This window comes from Acanthochromis polyacanthus, chromosome 15 (genome assembly GCF_021347895.1).
Source record: "Acanthochromis polyacanthus isolate Apoly-LR-REF ecotype Palm Island chromosome 15, KAUST_Apoly_ChrSc, whole genome shotgun sequence".
Classification (NCBI taxonomy): Eukaryota; Metazoa; Chordata; class Actinopteri; family Pomacentridae; genus Acanthochromis; species Acanthochromis polyacanthus.
Window position 1 is genome coordinate 39,258,669 of NC_067127.1, and position 18,754 is coordinate 39,277,422.

At 41.3% G+C, this 18,754-nt stretch overlaps 1 protein-coding gene and 1 long non-coding RNA gene across 2 annotated transcripts in view; one reads left to right on the forward strand and one right to left on the reverse strand.

Annotated features, from left to right (window-relative positions):
- Window positions 1-18,754, forward strand: part of LOC127537559 (uncharacterized) — a 96,165-nt gene that overhangs the window by 68,755 nt on the left and 8,656 nt on the right. The gene's annotated exons all lie outside the window — the stretch shown is intronic.
- The window catches only part of LOC127537550 (zinc finger protein 239-like), a 107,887-nt gene continuing 90,088 nt past the window's right edge, over window positions 956-18,754 (reverse strand). Inside the window, exon 6 of the transcript XR_007947274.1 lies at window positions 956-1,145. The gene's annotated coding sequence lies outside the window, so the exon portion shown is untranslated. The remainder of the gene's footprint in view (window positions 1,146-18,754) is intronic.

Below are 18,754 nucleotides of genomic sequence, written 5' to 3' on the forward strand. Positions count from 1 at the left end.
GAAATTTGGTAGAATTTAGTTTTGTTAGTTTTTCTTGTAAACAACAAAAAAAATGTCATTTGTATTTGTGTCTGTCTGATGCAGCCACACCCTTAGAAACACACAAACAAGACTTTAACAAATATTTCATGATAATATTTAAGATTTTGTCAAATTTTCAGGGTTTCTGAAAACTTTTTCCCTCACTGTATCTGTCATAGCATGAAAATGTGCCGTTATAAAAATGCCACCATCTCCAGACACGTATATGTGGTCATGGTTCCATGATGCCAATGTCATGGTAATGACTGGATGCAGCTAATTTACAAAGAAATGATTCTCAACTACATGTCAGCTTTCAAAGATTGGACTTTTCATCCAACACTTCATGTTTGGTAGGTTGGTAGGTAGGTTGGTTGGTTGGTTGGTTGGTAGGAATCCTCAGGCCAGTAATCTCCTAAATTAATTATGAGTAATCATCAGAGAATCACTGAACCAGCTCTGCCTCTAACGGGTTCCTGCAGCCCAGAGGGATCTGAGGAACGATTAAGCTGTCATCTAGCAAATTCGCCCTGCTGCTCACTGCCTCCATCCAGACGTCTATCCCTCTACCACTGATAATTCATTTAACTGAGTAACCACTTTGAATGGTTTAATTAATTTACCAGTCACGTCTGTTAACGACAGCTTTCCTCTTAAGGGATTTTGCAACGAAGCAACGAAGACACTCAACAAGAAATTAGACCCGAATTCTGTGAAACCGGATCTCAAGGACTTTAAGTTTGTGGAGGACTTCATGAACTTCTACTGAACCCTGCATGGACAAATCTTCTTGGCAGGGGTTCAGTCTGTGTCCAGTGTGCATACGCTGGTGTCGTTGTAGGGTTCCTTGTTGGTTGGACGTTGGTCCAGACTGGTCAAAGCAGCACTGTTCACAAGTCAGAGTTTTGTCCATCTGTTCCGTTCTGCTTGGAAAACAAACACACAAACACAGAGAACGTCAGTCACAGCATTCACAGCATTTCACAGCATTGAAGAACTGATGCCTTGCCTGAGATATAGAGCACCCCAAATGACATCTGAAGACACTTTTACCTGTTGGAATTTAACATTCAGTTGTCCGATTACATCACAATTCCTAATCTAACCTACATCCCCAGATTAACCTGGACCAGATTTCTGTGTCAAAATGAATACAGGTTAGACCAGGGGTCGGCAACCTTTAACACTCAAAGAGCCATTTCGACCCGTTTCCCACAGAAAAGAAAACACCGGGAGCCACAAAATCCTTTTGGCATTTAAAATGAAGACAACACTGCATATATCGCTTTTTTACCTCTATGCCCTTGTTAATTTTGACTAATCAATTAATAAAAAATAATGCATGAAAAAATAATGTATTTAACCGCACCTTTCTCAGTTACCAAACTTCTGGCACACCGATAACACTGATGAACACTCCAGCCAGGTAGGTAGCGCTAATGAACCTAAAGTCTGTTTTCCACCCGTGAAGAAGATTCACAGGATGCACTGTCAGCGCACAACAAAGTTTGGTGAACAGTGATTGAAGACGAGAACACGGAGTGTGTTGGACAGAAAGTCTCTTTTAAAAATCTTCCTGATGGCAGCTTAGATAAAAACATGGTTATTTGGAAATTGTGGAACAAATGGTTTTCTGATCACTGCAGCACTTCAAGCCGGTGTATCCATCCCATAATAGACCACTTTTCGAGATGCTAAAGGTGCTCGAGTTTACAAAAAGCTTTAAAATATTTAATATAATCGCGATAAATGAACTTTGAGTTTGCAGTAATCTGTAAATGTAGCAGACAGATAAATATAAATGAAATATACTTGCGCAGGACTGCTGTGAAGGCAGAGATGTGCGGCAGTGGTGTATTTGCAACAATAAGAAAAAGAAAGAAAATTGATGGAGCGACGGCTAGGATTTAGGAATGGTGGTCCACCACTGCTGAATTAATGTAGAGCAAACACTGGGATCCGAAGATCAACAGGACTCCAAATGAATACCCGCAAGCCGGCGAGTGTCGGAGATTGACAGACAAAAAATTAAGACATTTTATTTTGATGTTATAAGATCACCATAAGGGCTGCACAGTGGAGTAAGTGGTTAGCACTTTGCTGTGCAGCAAGAAGATCCCCGGTTCGAATCCCGGGATCTTTCTGCATGGAGTTTGCATGTTCTCCCTGTGCATGCGTGGGTTTTCTCCAGGCACTCCGGCTTCCTCCCACAGTCCAAAATTGTGCTGAGGTTAATTGATTACTCTAAATTGTCCGTAGGTGTGAATGTGAGTGTGATTGTTTGTCTGTATATGTAGCCCTGAGACAGACTGGTGACCTGTCCAGGGTGTCCCCTGCCTTCGCCCGAGTCAGCTGAGATAGGCTCCAGGGGCCTGATTTATAAAACATTGCGTAGGATCCATACTAAAAATCTGAAATGGGCGTATGCCCTTCGCCCCTGATTTATAAGCACAGCTGCACGCAATTTCTTGATAAATCACACACCAGCTGGACGATTGCACAGGTGGATCCACCTCACATTCCACCCACAACACACATTTTACCATGAATGGTCAATGCAAAGTAACTCATGAATGTATCTGTATATAAATAAACTGCTGATCCACGGCATTTTAGCACCGGCCTGCAGTCTTTTCACTGCTGTGCGTCAGGATGAATGAATCATGAGTTGACCCAGGCCACCCTGCCACTAAATTTGTTATGATCATGTCCAATGTACAAATAATTTGTACACTGATTGAATGTACATTTTTTTGGTTTACATTAGGGATGTGCGCGATAGTCGTTTAATCGTTTAACCGCCTACTCATTTATGAAACGTTTAGTATTTTACTAGTCGGTTAGACGCTAGTGTGCCCCCCCCCCCCAGAATTCAACTGACCACAGTCGTTCAAAACTGTTTTGAAACAATTTTGCAGCAATATCCAAAATGATCCAATACATAATTGTGTGTACACTGTGACTGAGACCAGTCTTTACATACCTCACTGTGACACTGATTGAATGCTTTCTTTCTGGTGTGGATCTGCTGGTGTTGTTTCAGGGAACCCAAAGTTGTAAAAGTCTTCTTACACTCGTCACATCTGTACGATCTCTCCCCAGTGTGGACACGTTGGTGAACTTTGAGGTTTGCAATGTAGCTGTAGCGTTTCCCACACTGGTCACAAATGTATGGTTTAACCCCAGTGTGGGTCACTTCATGAGCTTTTAACTGCGAGTACTGTACAAATGGTTCACCACAGTGATCACATATCCACACATCATGTCCAGTGTGGATGCGTTGGTGACGTTTTAATCTCTGTTGGTTGTTGAAAGTTTTTTCACAGGAGTCACAGTGGTACCGCTTTCTACCAGAATGGGGGCATTGATGGATCAACAACTGTTCATGCTGAGTAAAGGTTTTAACACACTGATCGCAGTTGAATGGTTTAACTCCACTGTGCATGAGTTGATGTCTTTTTAACATAGGCTTCTGAGTAAAAGCCTTTCCACACTGATCACATTTAAATGGTTTAACGCCACTGTGCATGAGTTGATGTCTTTTTAACATACTCTTCTGAGTAAAAGCCTTTCCACACTGATCACAGCTGAATGGTTTAACTCCACTGTGAATGAGTTGATGGTGTTCTAGAGTACTCTTGTGAGTAAAAGTCTTTCCACACTGATCACAGCTGAATGGTTTAACTCCACTGTGATGAGTTGATGGCTTTTTAACGTGACTCTTCTGAGTTAAAAGCTTTTCCACACTGATCACAGCCAAACAATTTCACTCCACTGTGAATGAGTTGATGTGTTTGCTAGAATTACTTTCTTAGTAAAAGCCTTTCCACACTGATTACAGTTGAGTGGTTTAACTCCACTGTGAATGAGTTGAGACTTGCTAGAGTACTCTTGTGAGTAAAAGCCTTTCCACACTGATTACAGTTGAATGGTTTCACTCCACTGTGAATGAGTTGATGTGTTGCCTAGATTACGCTTCTGAATAAAAGCCTTTCCACACTGATCACAGCTGAAATGGTTTAACTCCACTGCTGAATGAGTTGATGGCTTTTTAAGTGACTCTTGTAAGTAAAAGACTTTCCACACTGATCACAGTTGAATGGTTTAACTCCACTGTGAATGAAGTTGATGGCTTTTTAAGTGACTCTTTCTGAGTAAAAGCCTTTTCCCACACTGATCACAGCTGAATGGTTTAACTCCACTGGTGAATGAGTTGATGTCTTTTTAAAGTAGACTCCTTGGTAGGAAAAACCTTCCACTACGAATCACAGCTGTAATGGTTTATCTCCAGTGGACTACGCTTGTGAATTCTGAAGCTTGATTGTTTGCTGTGATAAAAGTCTTGCCACATGCTCACAACTCAGTGATTCATCTCTTTTTGCTGTTGTTGCCGAACCATCCTTATCCTCCTCAGAGGTCCCACATCTCACTCCATTGCTGTGTTTACATTTCTGTAGCAAAAGACAAAGATAAAACAGAGGCAGTGATGGAAGCACGCAATCATAGAAAAAATATACCTAAAAGTCTCAATTCCATGTAGGGCTGAATGATTTATCGTTTTCCGATCAAAACCGCAATTTCTGAAAGCGCGATCATGTGATCGTCAAAGCGCCGTTTTTTTTGAAGTTGCCCCTGACTGACCCAGGATCTGTTGTGTTGACTATTTTGTGGCACATGCCCCTACGGCCAAGCTGACCAATCAGAAGCGACATGCTCCTCGTGGACCAGGTCACGCTAACCAATCAGTATTAACCGGCTCCTCGTGTTTTGAAATGGCGTCAGCGGAACCAGAAGCGGCAGTTAATCCCCAAGAAAAGCGGCACAGCGGTCATTTGGGAGTATTTCGCGTTACGAGGCTGCAGACATTCACCAGAAACAGGTACTGCCGCAAAGCTTGCCGCTCTAAAGTTGTATGGAATTAATTTCCTATCATAATTCAAAGAGCATTTTAAATTGATTTGAGGGCAGCATTTATCAATTCATTCTCAGATTTGTGATATTGTTCTCTTAGAACTCTGCTTCTCGCGCTCAAATTTGCTCTGCGCCGTGCTCAAACGGTGTTCCTCTTACTCGGTTACTATGCTGCTCGCGCAGATTTCCTGCGCTCAAACTCCAAACTCTTCCTCTTGTTCTCACGGAACTTCTGCTCACGGATCTCTGCTCTGCTCTCAGATTTTCTGTGTATCAACGCTTGTCAACCAATTAGAAGGCCGGCTAGCTTTGACCAATCAGATTATCCCTGTTTGTATACGGGTGCGTTCGCTGTTTTCTGAGGAGCGTCGCATTACGGGCGGGCACTCTTTCAACAGGTTTTATCCACTCCCTACCTCCGGGACTGTAATAAATGTGATTTCGTTTTATTTTTTTGACCACTGTTGGAATAAAATATAATTCAATGCATACAACAGCGTCCGAGCTTCTCATTAAAAGCGGCTATATTGTTATAATAATAGCGGCCAATCGAACACTGCTCTTTTGAGGTGTCCTGGTTGGAGAAACAATGTCACCATCCTGAAGCTAGCAGCGGGACAGCAGACGGCTTGCCATCTTGGTCCGGTCATCGATATTTCCAGTTCAGCAGCAGAAAGAACCAGCATGCTGGGAGCACTGTGCCGCATATTCGTGTTCAAATCGCCGGATCGTCGAAAACAGCGCACGAGGGATTACTTTTCACAAGTAAGATTGAACATTACTATTGGTTGTATTTTTGTGAATCGAATATTACTGTGCTGTATTTATGCCACCAGCGAAATCATGGCCAGCTAGCTAGGCTATGTTTACTGCTGGTGTTGACCCGTCTGTGAACTGAGACTTTATAAGTCATATTCCATAATACTGACTTAGATTACAAACTGACACAGGAAAGCTAAAATATATATTACTGGTATAACATTGACCAGCAAATTTTACACAGGTGGCACAGACTGTATTGTTCACATGTAATTCACCCTAACAACAGTAAGCTACTCTAATGTCTCATACCCACCCACTTACTTAAAAATACAGACAACTGAACATCTGACTGTAGAATAGTTTGCAAACAAGGTTATTTACAGTTTAAGCAGTTTGGGTTCATTATCAACAGATATGCATCAAAATAGGAGTTTTGTTGAAGAAAGGTTGGAAGAAATTTGAAGAAAACCTCTTGACCGCTTTTGTAAGATGTTTTTGTATAGACTCTCCCAAATCTTCCATTTTCATTTTGAAGGTGATGTGTGCCGTGCAAGCTTGGTCAGAGATGCTGTACCATCATCATTTGACGAGAGCTCCCACCTTCTAGCTCTGAAAAACAATGGAGGCCTACTGATTCCATCACAAGGCAGAGTGAAGGTTTGATTTTATAATCTTGTTTATTTTTTTTATATTTGCATGTTAAAGTTGCTTTGTTCTTTATTTTCTCTGTACTGTAAAGTGTCTTTTAGCACTGTGTAAAGCGCTATATAAATATAATTTTTAAAATTATTATTATAAGGTGCTGAGAGTTGCAGAGAGGGTGATTCGCCAGGCTTCAACAAAGCAAGCTCCAAAGGTGTCAACAGTCACACACGTCTGGGAGGAGATTGGAATGGAGGTGGTTTTTCTGCTTGGGGAACACATTGAAGAAACACAGTTTGGTATCGACAACCAACATTCCAGCTTGTTGTCATTGGTTGTGTCCGTGGCTGCACCATGTTGCCAGACTTACACACGTCGACAAAATTGTTGGTACCCCTCAGTTAAAGAAGGAAAAACCCACAATTCTCACTGAAATCACTTGAAACTCACAAAAGTAACAATAAATAAAATTTATTGAAAATTAAATAATCAAAAACAGCCATTACTTTTGAATTGTTGATTAACATAATTATTTAAAAAAACAAACTAATGAAACAGGCCTGGACAAAAATGATGGTACCTCTATAAAAGATTGAAAACTATTTGACCAGAGTGACATGATTAACTCAGGTGTGTCATTTAATTGACATCACAGGTGTTTCCAAACTCATAATCAGTCAGTCTGCCTATTTAAAGGGAGACAAGTAGTCACCCTGCTGTTTGGTGAAAAGGTGTGTACCACACTGAACATGGACAACAGAAAGCGAAGGAGAGAATTGTCCCAGGACATCCGAAAAAAAATTATAGACAAACATCTTAAAGGTAAAGGCTATAAGACCATCTCTAAACAGCTTGAAGTTCCTGTGACAACAGTGGCTCATATTATTCAGAAGTTCAAGACCCACGGGACAGTAGCCAACCTCCCTGGACGTGGCCGCAAGAGGAAAATTGATGACAAATTGAAGAGACGGATCGTTGGAATTGTATCCAAAGAGCCCAGAGCAACCTCCAAAGAAATTAAAGGTGAACTCCAAGGCCAAGGTACGTCAGTGTCAGATCGCACCATTCGTCGTTGTTTGAGCCAAAGTGGACTTCATGGGAGACGACCAAGGAGGACACCACTGCTGAAAAAAACTCATAAAAAAGCCAGACTGGAATTTGCAAAAATGCATGTTGACAAGCCACAAAGCTTCTGGGAGAATGTCCTTTGGACAGATGAGACCAAACTGGAGCTTTTTGGTAAGGCACATCAACTCTATGTTCATAGACTCAAAACCAAGCATACGAAGAAAAGAACACTGTCCCTACGGTGAAACATGGAGGAGGCTCAGTAATGTTTTGGGGCTGCTTTGCTGCATCTGGCACAGGGTGTCTTGAAAGTGTGCAAGGTACGATGAAATCTGAAGACTATCAAGGCATTCTGGAGAGTAATGTGCTGCCTAGTGTCAGAAAGCTTGGTCTCAGTCGCAGGTCATGGGTCTTCCAACAGGACAACGATCCAAAACACACAGCCAAAAACACCCAAGAATGGCTGAGAGAAAAGCGTTGGACTATTCTAAAGTGGCCTTCTTTGAGCCCAGATCTGAATCCCATTGAACATATGTGGAAGGAGCTGAAACATGCCATTTGGAGAAGACACCCATCAAACCTGAGACAACTGGAGCTGTTTGCTCATGAGGAGTGGGCCAAAATACCTGTTGACAGCTGCAGAACGCTCATTGACAAATACAGAAATCGTTTAATTTCAGTGATTGCCTCAAAAGGTTGTGCAACAAAATATTAAGTTATGGGTACCATCATTTTTGTCCAGCCCTATTTCATTAGTTTGTTTTTTTTAAATAATTATGTTAATCAACAATTCAAAAGTGATGGCTGATTTTGATTATGTGATTTTCAATAAATTTTTATTTATTGTTACTTTTGTGAGTTTCAAGTGATTTCAGTGAGAATTGTGGGTTTTTCCTTCTTTAACTGAGGGGTACCAACAATTTTGTCCACGTGTGTACATGTTTGGTTACAGTCATTCAGTATGTCTAATATTTTGATGTTAAACCTCAGGGACAGTCTTAAGAATATTTTAAAAAGAAAATGCTTGAAACCTGAAACTTCTGGGTTCAACTGTCTGAATTTCTTGACAAGGAAAAGGCTGGTAAACTCACAATGCTCAAAAGTATTATTCTCTACCAAAGAAAATGCTGCTCTTTACCTTCCTGAACAACTTGCTTGAAAAACAAGACTTTTCTTCTGTTACTTATCTTCATCACCATGTAAGACATTTTCAGAAAGTATGATCAGCAGCTAGTTCAGCCTCAAACAAAAAACAAGCAGCTTCCTAGCAGTCCACCATTATATCCTCAGTACAGCTGCTTCTGCAGAGCTACATCTCTCCAGCCATCGTCACCTGGCTTTGGTCGGCCCATCTAACCAACTGGAGCAACTTTACACATTTTAAAGAACAAATGAATGATCATAATGTTACAGTGGTATGTTTCTCACTTTTTGTGAAGAATCCATGTTTCCTCCGTTGTTGAGCTCAGACTAAATGGCTGCCAACATTCCTCTGCTCCTCCGTCAGACTCTCCTCCTCCTGCCAATCACCTGTCACATCAAACACATCTTCATTAGGATATCACTCTATACACAAGTGTCAGAGTGTCCCATATGTTCATCAGCCAACACAGAGGACACATTTCAACTCAATAGTTCACTTTTAGCTCTTTTCAATTTCACCTAAAACTGATACAAATGAACTTAAAGTGTTAAAAATAAGGAACATAGACAGAAAACAGACATGGAAAAAGAGAATAAAGAGAACATAAAAATGCTGCTGCAGGTGATTCAAGACAGGACTGCTGGTAGAAAACTGAGAATGAGAAGAACTTTGTCATTGCACACTTTCATATACAATGAAATTTAATTGGAGCTGCCCTGCTTATGCTGTAAGTTAGTGAATGTATTTTACTGCTCAGTGTTCTGTTTAAAGGCAGCTCTCACTCTCTGTTCTTTGCACTCTCCCATAGTGTCAAGTGTCCTCCCACTTTCAATGACAGGTGATTCTCATTGATGATTTTTCTCACAGTTTCCCCACTTGAAAAAGGATGTTTCATCTACCCAGGGTTTGAGCAGGACTCCACTCATCAATCAGACAGTTGCTTTCTTTCTTTTCCCTCTTTTATTTTGCAGTGGTCGCAAATGCATGAGATACAGAGGTGGCAACTTCCATAAGTCCATACGTTTAGTTGATAGATTAAGGTGAAAAACCTTTAAACAGAACACAAAAGGACAATGTTGGCATTACTGCATTCAGCAAATTGTAACAACCATTCCTCGTGGACATTTTCACCACATTGGCAAATGCTACTCCACTCAATTTATGTTTGTCAACCTCAACACCACATAAACTGAAGCGACAAATCATGGCATGAGCAATATTCAACCCAACACTATACCACACATGAATTTATCTGCAGTTTAAAGAGTTGATTTTGAATCACAGTTTAACAAATTACTCTGAGCATTTTTATCAAAAAAATGTTTTAATCATTTTATACTTTTTACTTCATGGTTTTAAAATTATTTGAAGTGCATAAAGTGCTTTTAAAGTGCAATCCTTTCCAGATCCAATGGGGAGTGCCAGTGTTTACAAACAGTGACGTCACGAAGTCACGTGATTCCCGCGCCGGTTGGCAAAAGGAACCAGAGGAACAATGGCTGACGATAGCAATGCGAGCTATCCTTCCATGGAATTGTCCGATTATGCTCAATCCTTACCACCTGAGGCCCGACAAAGATATGTGAGTAAGCTGAGATATCAGGGAAACAGTAAAACCTTGCCAGATCCCTACAATTTGAAGACTGGGTGGGTTGAAGATCCGTCATTGTGGCCGGACATTTCCTTCACCGACATTTATTTTTACCTGATTGACACCCCTGGGCAGTTCACCCTGTTAATCCTCAACAAGCTGTCAAAGAAACGTCAAGAAGTTGCTGTATTTTGTGTCTGCAGTATGGCTTCTATGTGACAGTAACAGACCCACAGCATTGGTGATCGAAAATAGGACAATTCTAAAAAACGATCGCCAGACGCATACAGAAACAAATATGGTTACAAATATGAGGCTGCTGGCTTCAGGAGATGTTATTGAATATGCTTCATTCGACTTTAGTATACTTTCATCTAGGGCTGGGCGATATGACCAAAATTTTATATCCCGATATAGCTTATTTTATATCCCGATACGATATACATAACGATATAGCATATTTTATTGTAAATTCAATGAATGAATGGGACCGGGCAGCGGCATACCTTACAAAGTACGGTAGTCTGATCCTTGTCGGTCTTTTTAAATCCAAACCACCACCATATGACAAAAGTTCCCCCCTTAGTGAGTATAAAACATCCAAATCATGCATCATTCAATCAAGGCAACAACAAACCACTGGTGGTGGGGACGCGCGGGGGGAACTCTCTTGCGCGCAGGGAGGACTCTCCGGCGCGCCGACACCGCCAGAGGAACCAAAAGTCGTTAAACCAAAGAAAAAGACTTCTGCAGAAAAAAAAGAGACGACTTCCTTAAACAAAGACGTGGTTTGACAAAAACATATGAACTTAGAAGCCAGATTAGGAAAGAACCTGACAAAAAACCTGAATTATACCCAAACTTGACCCCATATAAACCAGCTGACTTTGAAGACAGAACCCCAAAAATTGACAGAGAGTTGTGTCCTATGGTGGAGGGAGCAAATCCACGTTTCGGTACAGCTGTTGAAGGTGTTCAGGACACCCGTGAGACTATTTTGGTTTACAGACCATGGACAGGCAGAGACATTGACCGAGCACTAGCAGGAATACCAAAACCAGAGGAAGACCCTGCAGGTGCAGTAGAGTCCTTAGAAGGCCTAAGAAAAAGCCACCATTTAAACGGTCCTGAATGCCATCAACTGGTTAGAACCTATTTGGGCTCTAAGTTCTGTCGTGTTGAAGGAAACTTTACAGGACATGGCACTAACCATGACCCTTTAAAACATGATAGTGAAGACTTAAAAACTGCATTTGATGCGCTAGTGGACAGAATAAAAACAGAATTCATGCGAAAAGCCGATTTTACACAAAAAGCGCACTGTAAACAAAAGGAAGGAGAAGAGCCTGTTGACTATAGACATAGATTGGAGAAGGTTTACAAGGCTCACTGTGGCATGGACCCTTCTAATGATAAAACTGGACCCTATCAACAACAGCTAAAAAGGGCATTTATCTCTGGGCTCCAACCTTCAGTGAAGAGTTTTGTAGTGAAACACTGGGTTGGACAAAATACAGGCGCAGTTGATGCTGTAGATTGAGCAGTACATGCCACTGCTGCCATTGAGAAAAAACTAACTAAACCCGCGGCTGCGTATTTTTCTGATGAAACGCCAACCTCCACAGTATTCTACTCTGGAACGTACAGAGGCAGAGGAGGTTTCAGAGGCAGAGGAAAGTTCCGTGGTAGAGGAGGTAGACCCCCCACCTCAGATGATGCATGCTATATATGAGGCAAAACAGGCCACTTTGCACGCAATTGCCATACAGGAAAGCGTGTATACAATCCAAATAGCACACAAAATTGACAACTAATTACAAGCTCCTTGGAGCCAAAGGAGGAGGGGGTTAACACCTCCCTAACCCTCCCCTACCATGAAGAAAATAAAAATCAAACTATGATGCAGACCACCACAGACACGCCAGACGTAGATGTTTTCGCAGCCCTACAAGCATGAGCTGTAAATGAGGATTTGCCCTATAGAAAATTAATTATAAATGGCCAAGAATTTGACTGTTTGTGTGATACAGGAGCCTGCAGAACAGTCTTAGAAGAATCACCTCCTCGAGTAAAATTCTCAACTAACACAATCCTAGTCAAAACAGCGAATGGTCAATTAGGTAATCATCCACTCTCTAACCCGGTCAAAATACGGGATAAACAAACGGGAGTGTATACCACCTCAGCAATTCTGGTGGATCACAATTGCCCAGTCAACCTATTGGGCAGAGATGCAATGACAGCATTAAAAAATTGTGTTATTCCTACAAAAAAAGGAATGACTTCAGCTGTCGTCTCTAGTGACGATAGCGGACTCAATATAATGCAGGGCAAAAGACCCCTACATTATTATTGGACTTATGACATTTCTGAGCATGCTGAAGGACAACCAGCCAAAACACTGTTAAAAAAGATCCAAGATGCACATTCGCCCGCACAAACACAAATGCATGGTCCTGATGGACTACATGTCACCTTTAGATACAAAACAACACCAGGACCCGATCGTAGTTTTGACAAATGGTTCTCCGCACAAACACCCCTCAAATAATCACCCTTCAACACATTTATCTAGATAAAGAAGGAAATGGCGTAGCTTCTGTTCTGCTATCACTTGCACAACTGAGATTCTTTAGGGGACAAATTCCCCATACTCCACATGTCTCTCTGTCCAAAGCTCCAACAACAGAGTGGCATCAACTTGAGGGTTTGTTGCGGAAAGCACAAGCCGACATCTATGAACCCATTCCAAATTCTGACTGGCAAAAAGGTCAACGTTATGGGTTCATGAGACAATCTCTTGGGTGGCATGTGAAAACCACACCATCCACACATTTGGATGAAAAAGAAACCTGATCTTTAATTTGTCTGTCTATAGAGGATTACCCAGAATTAACCCTTTAAGCTTCAGTCATTTCCAGCCGTTTTCAGTACAAAAAAATCGCTAATATTCTATTTTTAAATAAAAAAAATTACGAAAAATACAGGGAATATTGGACGGGCATCGCGAGGTGCATTTCCTTGAAAATGACCGAATCGGGGATTTTATACCGACTTCAGGACATGTTTTGGATAAAATAGTTTACTGGCTTGTGTCATCTGGATGTAAAAGGTTGGATTATGGCCGTTTTTTATGGAATCTTTTTTTTTGTGTGTAATAATAAACCCGGAAATGTGAGTCGCGCTGTGTGCGTTGAAGCCGTGTATAGAGAACGGATGGATGGATATTTGTTTTTGTCGGACAAATGTGTTTTTCTCACCCGCTGTGGTAATCACATCTGAAAGTGGTTTATACCGGCGGATTCATGAGAATCTAAGCTTTCCATCGGTGTATAGTGTTTGTATAATCGTGTTTGCAGCCGTCGGACATTCCTGAAATTCCTATGCAAATTAGTAGGTGTACCGCCGGCGGTACACTGAAGCTTAAAGGGTTAAAAAACCTGCCCGGAGATCTCTGGTCTAACAGCCCTGCAGATGTAGGACTGATAAGAGATTTTCCACCTGTTGAAGTAAAAGCAGCCACCTCTTATCGACCACAAATTCCTCAATATCCGCTGAAACAAGCAGCGATAGAAGGTATAAGACCTGTTATTGCAGACATGGAAAAATCAGGGATTATTGTGAAAACAAAGAAGCGTGTTTGCAAAACACCCATTTTCCCTGTTTGAAAAGCACATACAGGAAAATGGAGGATGGTTCAAGATTTAAGAGCGGTGAATGATGCTGTACAGAAAACTACACCTGATGTTCCAAACCCACATACCTTATTAAATGAAGTAACTTCAGATAAAAAGTGGTTTTCAGTTATAGATTTGAGTAATGCTTTCTTCTCTATACCACTACATTCAAACTCACAACACTGGTTCGGGTTTACCTTTGAAGGTACACAGTACACCTACACACGATTACCACAAGGCTTTACAGAAAGCCCCCACATATACACTCAGGCTCTCAGGTGCTCGATGTCAACATTTCAAATTCCAGAACACAGCCAAATTTTGTTGTATGTTGATGACATTCTTGTGGCTGCAGATACGCAGGAACAATGTAAACAGACAACGATGGCAGTGTTACAACACTTACATGAGACAGGTCATAAGGTTTCACTAAACAAACTTCAGTTGTGGGCTCCGCAGGTGGTGTATTTAGGCCATAATCTTTAAAAACATGGGAAAGCTTTACTCACTGACAGAAAAACTGCAATCCAAAATGCTCCAAAGCCGCAAACAAAACAACAAATGATGTCATTTTTAGGACTTTGTAATTTTTGCAGATCCTGGGTTCCAGATTACGCAGTGTTCTCACAACCACTGCAGGATTTGATATACGGCAAGGAAATGTCGTTAACAGATGAGATTATTTGGACTGAACAGGCTGAGGAAGCTTTTAAATATCTGAAATTAGCCCTGCAAACTGATGTTGTTTTGGCTCTACCTGACTATAACAAACCGTTTGACCTGTTTTTTGACTGCAAAAATGGACACGACTTCTATTCTTACACAGAAACATGGTGCTAGACCTAAGCCTGTAGCATATTATTCTAAACGCTTAGATAATATCGCAGCAGGTCTCCCACGGTGTGTACAAAGTTGTGCAGCAGCTGCTCTTGCGATTTCTGCCTCTGCTGATATTATTTTATGTCACCCACTTTCAGTCCATGTTTCACACTCTGTGGCTGCAGTCCTGCTACATGCAAATCTTTCATTTCTGACTCATGCACGTCACATTGCCTATACTTCAATATTGTTGTCACAGCCACATATAACTGTGCACAGATGTAGCTCCTTAAATCCAAGCACACTTTTGCCCACTGAAGGCGATGGAGATCCACATTGCTGTGCGACTACAACAAATGAGGAAACAAAGCCCCGACCTGACATTTTTGATTTACCACAATCTGGTTTTACTGATATTTTTGTAGACGGTTCTGCTTCAAAAGACATTCGAGGAAATAATTGTGTAGGTTATGCAATAACAACAGTAACTACGGTCCTAAAAGCAGAACGCCTGCCACACACGTATTCTGCACAGACAGCTGAACTTCTAGCAGTCATCAACGCTTGTAAGATGTTTGAAGGGAAATCACTTAACATTTACACAGACAGTCAATATGTGTATTCTTCTGTCCACCATTTCGCTCGAATTTGGCATAACAGGGGCATGAAAACCTCTAGTGGGAAATCACTCACACATGCCTCTGTTAAAAAAATCTTCTCTTCGCAATACAGCTTCCTGCTAAATTAGCGCTGTGTAAATGTAAGTCTCACCAAAAGGACGACTCCGCCATAACACGGGGTAATATCCTTGCAGATGTTGCTGTGAAACAAGCTTCATTCGGCACACAATGTTCTGAAAATGACCTTTTCCTCTCAGTAGACCTAAACATCTTGGCGGACGCACAGAAAAATGCACCCACGGCTGAACAAACTTCTTGGCTCAGACGTGGAGCAGTTTTGCAAAATGACCTTTATCATATTCATAATAAGCCCGTCCTTCCACGTTCTCTATTCCCCACAGCTGCCCTGGTGAGCCATGGTTTGACACATGTCTCAACAGGAGGGATGGTACACATGATACAGAGACAGTTCTTCGCTGTAAATTTTTCTGACTTTGCCAAGGAATACTGCAGAAAATGTTTAATTTGTTGTAAGAACAATCCGCAAGGAAATATGAGACCAAAGAGGGGACAATTTCCTCCAGCACAACACCCCTTCCATACAATTCATATGGACTTTATTGAACTAACAGCATCAAAAGGACTAAAGTATTGTTTAGTGGTTGTAGATGAATTTTCAAAATGGGTTGAAATATACCCAACCAAAGATAACACAGCCATAACTGTAGCAAAAGCTCTCTGCAACCATTACTTTCCAACTTATGGTATTCCCGCCATAATTAGATCAGATAATGGTACACATTTGTAAATGCAATTATGACACATTGCTCACAGGCATTGGGTTTCTCACTAAAAAAAAAAAAAAAAAAATCACTGCGCATATCATCCACAAGCCGCCGGCCCTGTAGAACGTACGAATCAGACAATAAAAAACAGACAAGCCAAAACTATGGAAGAAACCAAGAGGCCTTGGCCAGATTGTTTATCCTTGGTTAAACTGTGGATGAGAATTACGCCTACGGGAGACAACAATAACACCGTTTGAGATCGTGCATGGGAGACCTTTTCCACTTCCACAACACAACAATCCACTGAATCTTAGTGAGAGAGAAATAACATTAGCAGATTGGATGATGCATACGTTAAAACGAGAGAAGTTCAGAGTTCCAATAATCTGCCAGAGTGTTCTTCTCCTTTGTCTACACAGAAACTCCAGCTTGGAGACTGGGTCCTGATTAGAGTCCTGAGGAGAAAGAATTGGAAGTCGCCCAGGTGGGAAGGGCCGTATCAAGTACTGCTGACGACACCCACGGCAATAAAAATTGCTGAACGGCCCTCGTGAATCCACCAATCGCACTGTAAGCTGATACAACTGGAAGCAGAGCCAGATCAACCGACGGGGTAGCGGTGGAAGTCCGATACAAAGGGGTCAGTAGCACAATAGGGTGCTGACGTCTCAACCCGGTGAAGAAACCAACTGATCCGCACCCAACTCTAGAATGGCTCTCTGGCGACTCCTGCTCGTCGCAGGGGTGACTGTCACTTCTGTGGTTCCTCTTCCTCTTCTTCTCTCTCTCCTCTACAGGAACTCACAGGACTAAAAGAACCCATGAACACTCTATAGCAGCGACTTGGGAACAGAACCTCTGGTATAAAGCTATGAATTTTACAGCACAATAGAATAATGTCACCAATTGCTACGTGTGCTCACAATTACCTCATCATGCTACACATCAGACCATTTTCACTCCTATAGGACTTAATAAATCAGAAACAATGTGTATATTCGGAGAAAGCACACTCAGAATGATAAGAAATTTCACCGGTAACATGTCATACTGGTTTCCAAATTGTACTATTCATAAGGGAAAATGGCTGGATCCCACTAATTTTTCACAGGCTACGAACACCACATTGGGGGTAGGGATTGCATCATTACAAGCTAACATTCCTTTCCCATTGTGTCTCCAACGCACCTGTGGTGATATGTACAGGCATCACTTACCAGGAACACCTAATTGCATCCATATAATATCACTTTCCAGTAACTCGTCTGCTATCTCATCATCAGTTCCCTCTATTGCAGGATTTAACGCATCTTGGTGGTTTTCTGAGGATAAATATAGAACTGGAAAAAACATAACAACCTTTAATCTCAGACCAAAAATCTCCACTCCACCCGAAATGATGTGGCAATGTGGAGGACTTCTTTACTGGTACTTGCCATTTGATTGGTGCGGTACTTATACTTTAGTTCATTTGCAACCTGCTGAAATTGTCATTTCTGACCAACAATTAGAGAACAGGACATATATACACACACACCGAATCCAAAGCCGTGAAACTAAAGAAGAACAACAACCTGCTTTCAGTAAACTAAAACGTTTTTTTTTTATGTCTTTAGCTCCTTCATATGGTACATCAAGATTGTCCGCAAGTGTAAATAAGCTTTGGTTTTCTCTCAATAACCTCACTAACGCACTAACTGACATAACTGACCAGCTGAAAAACGATCCTGAACTTGAGGCTATCAAGCAAATGACACTCCAAAACAGAATAGCTTTAGACCTTCTTTTAGCAGCACAAGGAGGAGTTTGTGAAGTTGTTAATGACCATTGTTGTACATACATCCCTGATCACAAAGGCAATTACACTTTAATCAGACAGAAACTGGATGAGATTAAAACAGACATTTTAAGGAACCGAGACAAAGGTATTTTTCCAGGCTGGGATTTTACCTCTTGGTTTACATCTGGTGGTATTTTTCAGACTATTAAAAGATTCGTAATTATAAGTGTATGTATTTTGTTACTATTTTGCATTTTTGCTACCTGCATTTTACCATGTTTAAGATCCATGATTTCTAAAATGACAACCACTTCTGTTGTTGCTTATGCTGCACTTGAAATGGAAGAACCACAATATGACTCCAATGATGAGAATGATGATGTTGAAGTGTAGTTTAATGACGTGACAGCAGAAAATGTTTTTACAAGATGTTGTTAACTGATCTTCACACTTCTTGATCATGATAAACAGGAGGGAATGTTAGAGTTGAACTTGTAAATACATATATCATAATCAAACCCTAGGGCATTAACTAATTGTATATAGTGTCTTTATATAATAATTTTCATTACATACCCACACACACGCATCTTGCTCTTCTAGTCAGTATATTTCCACTCTTTCAGCTTAGCACAACCCCTTGTGTAACTTGAGCGATTTCTTATCTTATGCTATGTTTTCATTTCTGCTTGTGTATAAAATAAACTTCGTATGGGAGCAGTCTTTGTAGCTCGCACTAATGTGTCTTGTTACAGTGTGCTGTGTTACCCTTGCAAGTAAAAGTTACAGTCTCCGTGTCTTTCTGGTTCAGTGAATATCTTCTTATGTTATGTGGGAGCTCTCAGCGGAGCTTCTCTCTGACATGCCGTCTGGCCGCGGAGTGATGTGGGTCTCCCTCTCCCCTCACTGGGACTGCTGCGGACTGACAGCC